Consider the following 12,729-nt stretch of genomic DNA (forward strand, 5'->3'; position numbering starts at 1 on the left):
GCTCATCTGACTAAGGAGTGGAGAGAATGCAGAAGAGGGGACATAGAAACAGAACAAAGCAAAAAACTTTTCTGGGCGTCAAACAAAAAACATATGCAATGTTCTTGTAAAATTAAGGTTTTCACAGCTTTTGGGGGGTAGTAATTGAGTCCCCAGACTGGACATGAAGAAGTTAAAATGTAGTAATACTTTATCTTTCATCATTTCGTGCAAAAGTCTAGCCAGCTGCTATCAAACGTAAAGATAGTGGCCAAGTGCAAAAGGACCAAAATGGGGGTTGTGGAGTAGAATGAAAATGATGAGCAAGAATTGTGGATACATTACTAACAATGCCAAGCAAGTACAAAAGGAAAAAACAGAAGGTGGTGGTTTAGAAGGAAGAAAAAGTGGAAGAGAAAAAGAAAGGGACCTTTTTTTCCTCCCTCATCAAGCCTGCAACAATGAGGCAGGAAAACCAGAAACTTCAATTCTTTGCTGTCTCAGGTACTATTGTTGGACAGAGCTAATGATGGACAACTCACGGGTCATTCAGCCCTAGGAATGAACCAATTTGGAAAGTGACAGAAAAGCTTTCCTAGCAAAAAGGCACCTGCCAACTAATAGCAGCAGTTGTGTTCCTGGAGGTTCAAAGGTTTTGCTAAATTTTGGAGTTTCTCTTAGCAATAACTAGAGGGTGCTTCAGCCCACAATGCTTTTACTATTCCAGCAAGTCAAGTGACTTCAAATGTAGTTAAAAATGTGTCTTAAAGTGCCCATACTCCATACTTACAGTACACTAGCAAAAATGTTATATAAAGCTTTGCATACAAAAAGATTGTCTCTTGTGCCTTATAAATGTTTAAAAAAATCTCTATTGTTTGCAAAAAACTATGACAAATTGCTCATCACAAGCTTAATGATGACTCATGTATTGGCAAAATGGACAAAATTAAAAACTGCTCATTTTTTATCCTGAATCTATGTTAAACTGAAATATGTTCTTTTAAGTCATATAGGTTTATTTCAGGGATGGAGCTGCAATGTGGAACTGGAGGGGTGAGTGGCAGGGGGGATTTGATATAAGAGAATCTAGAACTTTGCAGAAATCATTCTATCTTTCAGAGAAATGCAACTGATATCCTGTTGGAGTACATTTCCATGATTATGAAGATGCCAAATTTTATACCAGCTGGAGATCACCTCCCATACATTATTTTCTCCTAACAAGGAACATGTACTAATTTTAGATTTGGAGTTAGGCAGAAAGAATGAAAGTCAAACAAAGAGTGAACAAAGAAATACATGGCATGACATTTTTTTCTTTTCATGAAATGTTTTCTTCTATTTAAGCTTTAATTTTGTAGGAAAATATAACGCGTATATATATTTAAAAATTCATTATGTACAGAAAATAATTAGAAAATGCAAAATCCTCTACTTTAATTTGGGGCATGAGAGAAAATTGGCCAAAATATTTACTCAGCATCAGAGGCAGAGAATCCATGGTCCTAAACATTATATGAAAAAGAAGGAACCAAACATAGTAATATTTAACAATAATATAATGCTAAGTGTTCATCTACAGAAAACAAAACACAACAACAAGGAAAAAAAGATGTTCTTTAGCCATGTCTTAATTACAAAGCCATGATTTTTTTAAAATGTAATAAGAAAACTACTTTTTCAAAAGAAACAGTTAAGCAACAAAGCTATTTATGCAGTTTTCTCAGCACTCAATATAGGACTAAAGAGCCTGCAATTTTCAAGGTGATTTGCAATTTCCATTAATTTGTTGGAGGTTTTGTAGCTCAATAATGAGACACTTTCATCAGTTATTAGTGAATCAGAACTGTTTACAGCTTTAATTCAAACACAGTAAATACAAATGCAAATCTGCATGATTTTTTTTTCTATTATTATTTCTAGAGGGTGAAAGGAGGCAAATGATCTTCAGGAGAATCGGGATGTTTACCATGACTTGCCTTAAATTGGTCAACAGCCCCATGCCACTGGAAGTGAACTGGGGTTAAAAGGTGAACGCCAATATTTGGGTTCTGATGAACTGCCAATGGTCATCTGGGCATGGGTTGCTGCCTTTACCTCCCCAAAATATGAAAAAGCTTTTTTCTACATTATTAGATTCTAATTTTGGATTTTTATAAAGAGATGGTTTTATTAATGCATCGTCTTCTTGATTCAAGGGTAAATTTCTTGATGTTTAGCATCTATGGTAATTCTGGCCTTTTAGATCTAGCACCTTAAAGTCCTCAACCAAGTCTATAGACAGCATCTATATTTTGGAGTTTTGATGGAATGGATTAAAATGAGACCCTAAAAAAGAAGATTTAACTGTATATTAAGGTGCCTGAAGATTCAAAAGGACACTCAGAACAGTTCACAAGGTGACCAGAGGGATTCCTAATGTCAGCTGAAGCTGATGTAAAAATCAATGTCAACAAAATTTGATGTCACTGAAATTCAATTCTTTCAAAGCATTTTTGAGCACCTACCTCTACAGCTCTTGTCCAGAGTAGTAAAAATATATTTTTTTCCTTTCAATTAGCAAGTATAGAATACTCCCTTCCTTCAAACCAAGCTGTTAATTAAAAATACATTTAAATTAGAGATGGGTAACACAGAGGTTCTACTCAATAGCCACTTGATGGCAGCGTCATGTATAAAAAGATTTGCCTGTGAAGTTAAAACTTTAAAGAAACCCCTTCAACAGCAGTAAGAAGCCAACCCAAATGATACTTTGATTACTTCCGGTAATATCCTCCCAATACCATATCACCCTCCCAACAGAACTCTTTTTAACCATATTTTTAAGGTCAGCAACTAAATCAATAAGTAAAGCCATAAGAGTAATGAATTTCAAACTTCAGAAATGCTGCCATTAAGATTATTCCTTTAAAATTTCTCTTTAATATCTAGTATTTAAAAATTTAGTACCTGTTATGACTTTGATATTCATTCTAGCATGGTATTCATTCTAGTATAATTCAGGGTTAATTTCTTTGGGAAGAAGCAAGCGAAAAGAATTCTACAAGGATTTACTAAGAAAGAGTTCATGGACACTTTTAAAATTTAACAAATAAGATGTAATAAAAATATATGACATTACTGTTACCAGCACAGTATTAATTTTGCAGCATATAACTGTGAGAGTGCTTTACATTTTCTGCCATTAAGATTATCCACATTCTTTGGTCAACAGACACGGCCAAATACGCTTGATAGAAGAAGGGAAAGCAGCTCATGGAAGGATGTAGGCCAAGTTGAAAAGTTTCTCTTCCTCTCCTGACTTACTCATCAGTTTGCACTTCAGCCTAGAGAGCATCCCTAGACTGTTCCACCTGGGCAATGGGAAGGACTAGATCCCTGTGCTGAAAAGGGAGATACAGGCTAGAATTAAGGAGGAAGTTTTTCACAGAAAGAGTGGTCAAATACTGGAACCATCTGCCCAGGGAGGTGGTGGAGTCACCATCCCTCGATGTGTTTAAAAAAAGACTGGATGTGGCACTTGGCGCCATGATCTAGTTGAGGTGTTAGAATATGGGTTGGACTCAATGATCTTAAAGGTCTCTTCCAACCTAGAAATTCTGTGATTCTGTGAAAATGAACTAGTTAGGATCTGCCTTTACCTCCCAGGATGTCCAAATGTGATCACACCCAACTTCAGGCATTTTTCACTGGTTTGAAAAAACAAGATCATTCCCAACAGGTAATGACAGCTCAGCATATTGAAAGCATTGGTCAGTAATATATTGCAATAATGGAACTGCAAAGACAGCTCTGTGAGGAACATATTCCACCTTTAGTTTGCTAGAAAATATTTGCTTCCAGTACTAAACATGTATCTAGTGAGGAAAAGACAACTTTCTTATTCCAGTCTTTGAAGAGTTTGGCAACTGGTTAAGTCTAAATACTGTAAAGCTCTTGATTTATCACTGGAATTTCTATTGCCATTAATAGTTATTCAATATCCTGAGTGATACTAGCAAAAAAAAAAAAAATCAAAATTCATAAATAGATTTTTAAGTTATGGAAACACTAAATAACATCCTGAGCTAATACAGAATTAATACCCACAAAATTTTTCAAAATTTGGGTAACTTCATTCCAAGCACTAGAGCTGGGAATGTTTTTCACCCATAGCAATATTTTCGCGGAAGTTCTTACACCTCTGCAAATATGATTTAAAATAGAAGCTGAAAGAGAAAGTCCATCAAGTGCAGAATAATAAACAGAAGCAATGTTTTAGATCTAAAACTAATGTTAAATTTCTCATTAGTTCTGTGAGTCACAACATTAATATGGAATAATCTCAATCGTTCAATTGTGCTTGAGGATAAATGTCCTAGGAATTTCCAGAAAACTTTAAAAAAGTAAATTTAAAAGTATTTCCTGCCTTCCTCCACCAAAACCATTCTACATGAAATGAATTAACATTAAAAAAAAAATCAAAAAATTAGTTCTCCAATAGTTCTATCAAACAGAATTGAACACATGATGACAACAACATAAAAAGAACAAACTCTTCTGGGACCATTCTTCCATTAGTATCTTGAAAAGACATTTTATAACTTTTATGTGACAGAGAGGGGGAACCTTAATGTATTCAAATGTGACTTCCTAAATTTTTCTTGATGTTTTATTTCACTTAAATTTATATTTAAGCTATAAACACTGTTTTATTTTATACCTAACAACAAACAGTTTACCATAACCAGGACTAGGAGAGTGAATACAGAGGAAGGGAGGAAGTAGGACAAAAAGTAGCAGCTGTAAATTCAATTTCCAAATGCAGAATTACTATGTTCCTTCCTGTACTGAGTACTGCATTCTATTAGTCTTTATTTTCATATTAAAAAAAGGACAAAAGATTACTGTAGTCTGAAAAATGTTATTCCAGGTAAACTTAAAGAACATGAAAAACATACGACTGAAATATGAACATAATAGCTGAAATTACTTCTCTTCATACAGAAAAGAAAGTCCTGAGGCTGCAACTTCAGTGATTTAGTCAACTGTATATGATTTATGAAAAATTTTTAAATTAAAGAGTCCACAAACCTGCTTCTCCTCAAACTAAAGAGGCAGCAGAGGGGTTTGCTCATTTATTAAGGACCATCCACCTCAGTATTCATTTTTGTAGAACTCCTTTTTTGTTGCTATGGGCCAAAAGTTTTTATTTTGCCACTTGGAAAATATATAGAAGGGGCATTGTCAGGAATGATGTATTCCTGACTAAATCTTATGAACGTGGTGTGATAGTCTATTACTCATCAGATCTACTCTTTCAGCATGGTGGTAGACACACAGAAAAGTGCCCTGGAAATTAGGAACCTGGAATATCACTCTGTAGACCATAGTTAAGCAGGCTCCAGAGCTGATGGTGATCACTAAGTCACAGAATACAATCAAGACCAATAAAATCAAGTGATTTCAAAATTTTAGTGGTGAAAATAAGAAAAAAAGTTTCCTTTCCTTGGCTTTTCAGTTTACTCATTAAATTTTAGTCTATTCCTTGCAAATCACAAAGCTTTAAAACTGACCACTATGGAATTAATAGCACAAATAATTGCCAAACTTCACAATAAATGGCAGTTCATGATGACTATGAGATTATGCAAATGTAAGCAAGGTTCAAGGTGGACAGAAGCTGGAATGGTGAAGAAGCCTGCAGATGTTGGTGGCAATATTAAAAAATTCTTTCTAAAAAATGATGAAATTTCATGCTCAAATTCTTGTTTTAACCAGTTACTACTATCCAGTATTTTATGGGCAAATTTTGGAGATTGTTTTGGTTTTGTGGGGGATTTTTGTTTGCGTGGCTTTTTTTTCATTTAAATTGACAATAAAATGACCTTACAATTTTTTTTGGTAGAATACAGATAAGATGTTTACAAATGTTGCTTATCTTTGAAGCTGTATATTGCACTTCCCTTGGCCTTCTAAGCAGTTAATATTTCATAATTAACCAAGTAGTTTAGATTTCTACATGCAATCAGTTTCTTTCCTTTCTAGACAGAACTGATGAGCAATAACTACAAATGCTAAATGCCCTGTAGATATTTCTTCTTAACATTGTTTCTATTTACTTCTTTATTTTCTTTTTTGGTTGTTTAAAAAAACTTCTCCCTTGAAACAGTGTGAATCCCTTAATAATTAGGTGGAAAATGGTTTCATACAAAGATATATGAAAGCAAACAGCACATGCAACTTAATGAGAATATATAAAAACCTTCCTTATTTTGCTTTTGGTTATTTAATTATCAACACACACACACCATATTGGGAAAGTGTTTCTATTTTTACTGGAACAGAAAGGACAAAACAAGAAAATATGACAAAGCAAAATTCACGACTTTTAAATAACAGATCAACAATATCTTTAACAGATACATGGAATAGTATTTCAGACTTGCCTGACTACTTGATCCTACATTTTTTTATAAAATAGATGTAATTCCCAGATTTCCAATCTTTCTCACTTGAGTCCAAGGAACACAAGCATCATATTGCACCAAATTAATCATCGTAAATGCTTAACAGACAAATACACTTCTTTTTTTTTTTTCTTCTACTTGTTAATGACCTCTACAGACTTATCTTTCAACTCAGAAGCTGATGCTCTTATTCCTGACTGTACTTTTGCATTGAATTGCCCCATTTGCATCTTCACAAACACTGCAAAGAAAATCTTGCAGCATGGCTGGTAATGCTTGATTTCAGATTTGACAGCATTCTCATAGTTTCTTTGCGTCATCTGATAACATATACATGGAGAGTGATTTTGCTACTCATGAAGAATAAAATATTTTATATTTTGAAGATTATAGAATGATCTTCTAATATAAATATTAAATTTGTCCCACATCTGTTGCTCTATTTACAAACCTACTTTTTTTTATCAGAGATCATCATTCACAAGAATTTGTCAATTAAGTGGTCATCTTTAAGTAGAGAAAAAAAAAGTAATTTCCATGGAAGAAAAATTATACCTGAATAATTTTCTCCTCCTGCCCCATTGCCAGCCTCTTATGAGCCTGCATGAACCTTTCCTTTAGAAATAGTGTTACACTGTGCTAAGAGTTCTAGTTGACATTATTCCTAAAGTTATTTGGAAGCTGACAGTGGGGGCACTGCTTCAATGGGAACAAAGCACAGAAGGACTCACCCCACAGTAACACACCATAGAGAAGTATTTTACAGAGTATAGGACTTCTTCTTGTTGTTCTGAAACACTTAGAGCTCAGGCACTACTAAGAGGCTTCTCAAACCTTTCAATTTAAATTGATTTATCAAGACACTTTAGAACATATTTTATAGTACGCAAGCAGTCCAATTAAGAAATTATTAGAAGCTGTCTGAAAAATATCTGAAAAAATAACAATGTCATAGAACTCTTTCAGTTTGGAGCCATTTCCCCTTGTCCTGTCACTCCATGTGCCTGTAAATAGTCTCTCTCCATTTTTCTTGTGTGTTCCCTGCAGGTACTGGAAGTCCACAATTAGGTCACCCTAAAAAATTTTCTTTTCCAGACTGAATATCAAAACATCCCATTAAATCTGGAATTAATTCCTTTCAGTCCATTTTTTTAGGTTGCTAGGCTTGCTATTCTTTCACTATGTACAAGCAGCACTACAATATGCTTTGACAAAATGCCAGCTATTTTTACAGAGAAGAAGAAAAACAGAGTTTTTGCTTTAATTTTAAGCATAAAAACATAAATGGAATTAAAAGAGCTAAATCTAAAACAGTCAACAATAAGCAGAAATAAAAAATGTGCCTTTAGGAGCCTATTCACTTTTTAGGGCTTACTTCCCTATATCTAAATCCTGCATCAATGTTTAAGCTAGTCTTTAAGCTAAAAAGAAATACACAACCAAGTTTTTTTCAACATATTAAATCATTCTTTTGGGAAAAAACCCTTTCTATGACAAGACTAAGTATCATAATTACTTAATCTCAGTTTCTTAAATGGTGGAAGGAGTTTGACTTTTTGTTCAGTAACTGATGTTCTCTAGTATCTACCAGATTCCATGTTCCACAATAATGTTGTGTCTTCTTTCATAATGTTTTTGATATTATATATTTAAAAACTGAAAGCAGTCCTAATCAAAGCAGCTATGTCTGTTCCCACTTTATAAATAAGCAGACTGCTAAACTTAAGGTGTTAGTAAAATAACTTTTAGCACAACTTTCTCATATCAATTTATAACATTGACAACGTTCAAAGAAACACTGGATCAGTCAAAAGTTGGCAATAGGCTAATGGTTATCACAGCTAAGTTAATGTCAGTTTAAGAATGACATCAACGTTTCTGCTTCCAAAACTGATGATGCTAATCAAAATGTGGAAATCATGCAGCCACCTGGGATGGATGGGAAAGTTTAGGCATGACATCCACAAAGTATGTGTTTCAGGAGTGACAGATTAAGGTTTTCAAGCAGCTGCAATGTTTTCAAGTGGGAAAAGCTGGTAAAAATCACATGAGGTGAAGCAGAGATCTCTTTCAGAACATATAATTGGGCTAGGGATAAAGAGAGACAGAAACAGGAATTTGCTCTGAAAGGAAGGGGAACCTGCAGGAAAAAAGTAAAGAGTGTGTCTGGCAGAAGAAACAAAAACCCACCTTGATATTAAAAAGAAGGACTGGTTGGCATGAAACATTATTCTTTCTAGAACAGTACCTGTATGGCCTAAAAATGTTTAATTTGTCCTTTTTTATCATAAATAAAGAAAATAATCTTTGTAGGAATAATTGTTTTGGAAGAACAATCAGCCAGTAAGATTATGTAGTTTAGCAGTTATTTAAATGCCAAGAGCTTTTACTGTAGGTGCATCTCAGATAATGGTTGAGATTTTTCTCCTGGGACACCCAGTTGTGGCCAGTGGATTCTGATGTGTGAGCTGAACTACACAGTGACTTGCAGGTAAAACTATTGCAAAACCTTTCAAATGTAGAGCAGAGATAAGGTGAAGACAGAAATTAGAGAGTTTTGCTATAAAGAATTTGTACCTATGGAGAGTTCCAGGACCAAAAATGGGAACATATCAAGTTCCATTTTGTCATATCATTTTCCATATTGAACAAAGTAAAGGGAAGGTGTTCTTGGCAGTGGAAAACACAGACCATAAAAGGAAAGAATTTAGAACATGTAATTTTTCCAACCTCATTTCTACAAGAGACAGACTACCCAACTATGGGCCAACCCAAATATATGCAGCACATGTAAAAAAAAAAAAAAAATTTAACAAATCCTACTACATGACGTAGTGCTGCACCATCATGGGGCAGGCATCTACACATAGCAAAAAACAATTCATGTCTCTGATGGTGATTGAGGAAGCAAAGCTCTTCTCATTGAGGTTGAAGGATGTTGGAAATCAAGGGCAAGCTTTGCTTTACAGATGAAATAATGTAGCTACACAAGATACACAAAAGGTAGTAAATACAGGGAATCAACCTAAGCCAAATGACCCCCTCCAAGACTGCACCCAGCCATGACCTAAAGGCAGTGGGATCAGAACAGGGCCAGAGTGAAGGGCCCTTCATTCTCCCACTGATCTCTACAGTGGGGAAAGCAGGATCCTCAGCACCAACTGTTTCACTCTGCAGATCAGGTCCTATTGCTACTCACTACTTGCTAATGTAGACATAGACAAATTATATTTATTTGGAGACTGAAGCAGGGCTACATATGGAGAATTTCACCTTTGACAAGTACTAACTTCATTTACATTAACACCTGTCTAGACTGTTTTCCTAAGTATAAACATAAAAATCTCCTTAGTGTATTTGGGCCCTTCTTACTTAATTAACCATATGTGACGTAAAGTGATACAACCCAGTTAAAGGTATGTCATTGTTGATAGGATCAATTACAGTCAGACATAAGTATTCATTGCTTATACCATCTGTGCTGTACTCCTAAGTGCAGAACCCTGTCAATGAAAGTATACACAGATTAACTGTATTCTCTTTCATTAAAAACCACCAATCTGGTTCGTCAGCTCCAGGCGCTTTCTGTTAAAAAAGTTGCAATATTATAATGCACAATCACCTCCTCCTTCCAGCATACCATGCCTAGATAATTTGAAAGGTTTAGCATAATATTTGTGATTATTCCACATCTTGAATGATTTTATTCTTAACTAGTGGCAACTCTCCAACAGTCTTCCAAAATGCTACTTATATACCAGCCTGGGAAATCCTTGTGGCCATGGTAGGGAAGTAAACTTTGCCTGTTCTGTTACCTGTTTAGCAACATTTTCTAAGGCTTCTGTTTTTCACTGCTTTTCTTCAATATTACAGGATCTGATCATAGCTCATTTGAGGAGGAAAAAGCTCCCAAAACTGTAATTCAAGCCTCAGAACCCTTCAGTTGTCATGCATTTATGCCTACAGACAAATATACACATGTAGAAATACTACAACTAATTTCATGTCTTTGATGTTAGCTGCAGTGAGAACTCACAGCTAGATTAAATGAATACTCCTGAAGTTAATTAAAAATTTCATGGATGATACTTGTACATAAAAAGTTATATGATGTGTTCAGCTCCATAGGGCTTGGAATAGGTCTTACTTTCATTCCTATCATTACTATGAGAAAATTATTTTTGTTTAATAACATAATTATAAGATGGGCAACATAGTCTCCTGATGGATGAGGAAGGGGTTTAAAGGACCAGTCTGGAACATGGGAAACAGCTACATAACCACATATGTCTAGAGATCAAGTTCTAAAAGCAGGTTGAATCACAATTCACATTTTTTCCCTCAGAATTAAGGAAAGAAATTGATGGGATAAAATATGTTTCTAATCAAGTTCCCTCCAAAGACAAAAACTTCAAGGAAGAATAGGAACCAGTGTTCTACTGTTAAATGATTACAATTAAAACTCTGATTAATACAGGTCACATGAGAAAGGATGTGCATCTAAGTGCATTTCTCTCTTCTGGAATATTTGAAGGCCACACTTAAGGATCCTCATGGAGAAATGCAAGAAGGAATGAATATAAGAGGTACTTTTATTGCTATTGTTTGCACACTGGTTTTTTATCTCTGTGTTTAATTTGGAAGGGATTTAGAGCCACACCCATGTAGGAAGAGTCTGGTCAGTTTAAAACTGGAAAAATGAAAAAGGCAACAAAGCAACCAAAAAACAACTTTTGGCTGATAAGAACTTTTCCCTGTGTTTACTGTAAAGTAGGTCTAAGGACTTGGTCTCCTGAGATATTAAACAGTGCTGTTGAACATACTGATCAAAACTTAAAATAATCTAGAAGAAATAACATTATAGAGAATATTATGATAATTACAAAATGAGAAAATTTAAAACAATATTCATTTAGGATTAGCATGCTTATTTCTTTTAAAAGAGCTGAAAGCAAATCACACTTTGGGATGTTGGAAAATACATTTAATAAGGAAATATTTATTTGAAATATATAGCAGGGTGCCTAAAATATTATGGTTGTGTATAACACAAATTCTGTTTACAGCACCTTCTAAAGATAAAAGTAAAAAAAGAAATTTTGTAAAACATAAAAAGGTTCCTCCTTCAGCCACCCAAGACCACATGTAAGCATTTTAATGAAGCCCTTTCTATGAAATGATGGAACGTGCATGATTAAGAACAAAAAAGCATTTAGAGTAATTGTCATAAAAATATATGAGTTCACTAACAAATAACTATTAATTTTTATAGTACTTTATATACTTTAGTAGTATTTTTATGCTATATTGACAAACCAAAACCTCACAAATGTCAACATAAAAGAGCCTGAAATTCTCCTCTGCTTTTGTTCTCTATATTCATAATTTCAAAATCTTACCTACTTTTCACTTATAACAAAAACCATATGCAACTTGTTCTATAGGAGCACAGATGATATGACTTTCACATTAATTGCTGACAGATACACCTTTGAAGCATTTTTTGAATCTTATCTGGAGGACAAGGTTAAAGCAAACTAAGCAGAGAGGTTTGCTGTGACACCACTAAACAACAGCTACATGATTATGTGGAGCTGTCAGAGTTGGCAGGTTCAAAATCCCAGTATAGAACCAAACAGCTTGCTGGATTTTTGAAGCCAAATAGATTACATAACAAGAATTTTGTTTGTGCTGGGAAAATGTTCTCTGTACCCTTTCAGGCCTTCCATGAGTATTTTTCAAAAGGCAAGCAGGGGCATATTTGTCTTGAGAAGACATTTTCTTACGCTGCACAAGCCAAGTGCACACATCTGAAAGTAAAACAGTGCAGTGCAGGAATACAGACATAGCACTTTATATAATGTGCTACTCTTTTAGAGATGCTCTGTGGCAAAGAATGTACATAACACAGTCTGTGCTGAATGGCTTCAGAAATGTATATTTGAATTAAAAGCGTGCATTTGATGTAATTGCACCTGGCTCTGGCTCTGCACTTTAATGTTTGCATGAAGGCTTGAAACAGAGATGGCTATGAAGGTTTTAGGCTGGAGAATGAAGATAAAAGTGTTAGATAAAGGTCTCAGAAGTTAATAGTGCTTCCTGCAATAGCAAGCCTCACCACACTGCCTCAATCCTTCCTTTTCTCCTCATTAAAGACAGACTAATTGGGATGCAGCACATCATTTGTACAACTGCAGTAATTTGCTCTAGGAAACAAACTTTATGAGCAAAGGAAACTAGAATTCTACCATTCTTTTTCAGATGGTTACACCTCTTAAAAAATGCCACTAAATATCCA

General features: G+C 34.7%; 1 protein-coding gene across 2 annotated transcripts in view; it reads right to left on the reverse strand.

Moving 5' to 3' along the window:
• The window catches only part of LOC102066084 (uncharacterized), a 280,394-nt gene that overhangs the window by 106,185 nt on the left and 161,480 nt on the right, over nucleotides 1-12,729 (reverse strand). Inside the window, exon 4 of one of the 2 annotated variants that reach the window (XR_012579206.1) lies at nucleotides 2,490-2,575. The exons of the other annotated variant lie outside the window; for it this stretch is intronic. The gene's annotated coding sequence lies outside the window, so the exon portion shown is untranslated. The remainder of the gene's footprint in view (nucleotides 1-2,489; nucleotides 2,576-12,729) is intronic. 2 annotated transcript variants of the gene reach the window in all.

The sequence above is a fragment of the Zonotrichia albicollis genome, chromosome 2 (assembly GCF_047830755.1).
Source record: "Zonotrichia albicollis isolate bZonAlb1 chromosome 2, bZonAlb1.hap1, whole genome shotgun sequence".
Taxonomy (NCBI): domain Eukaryota; kingdom Metazoa; phylum Chordata; class Aves; order Passeriformes; family Passerellidae; genus Zonotrichia; species Zonotrichia albicollis.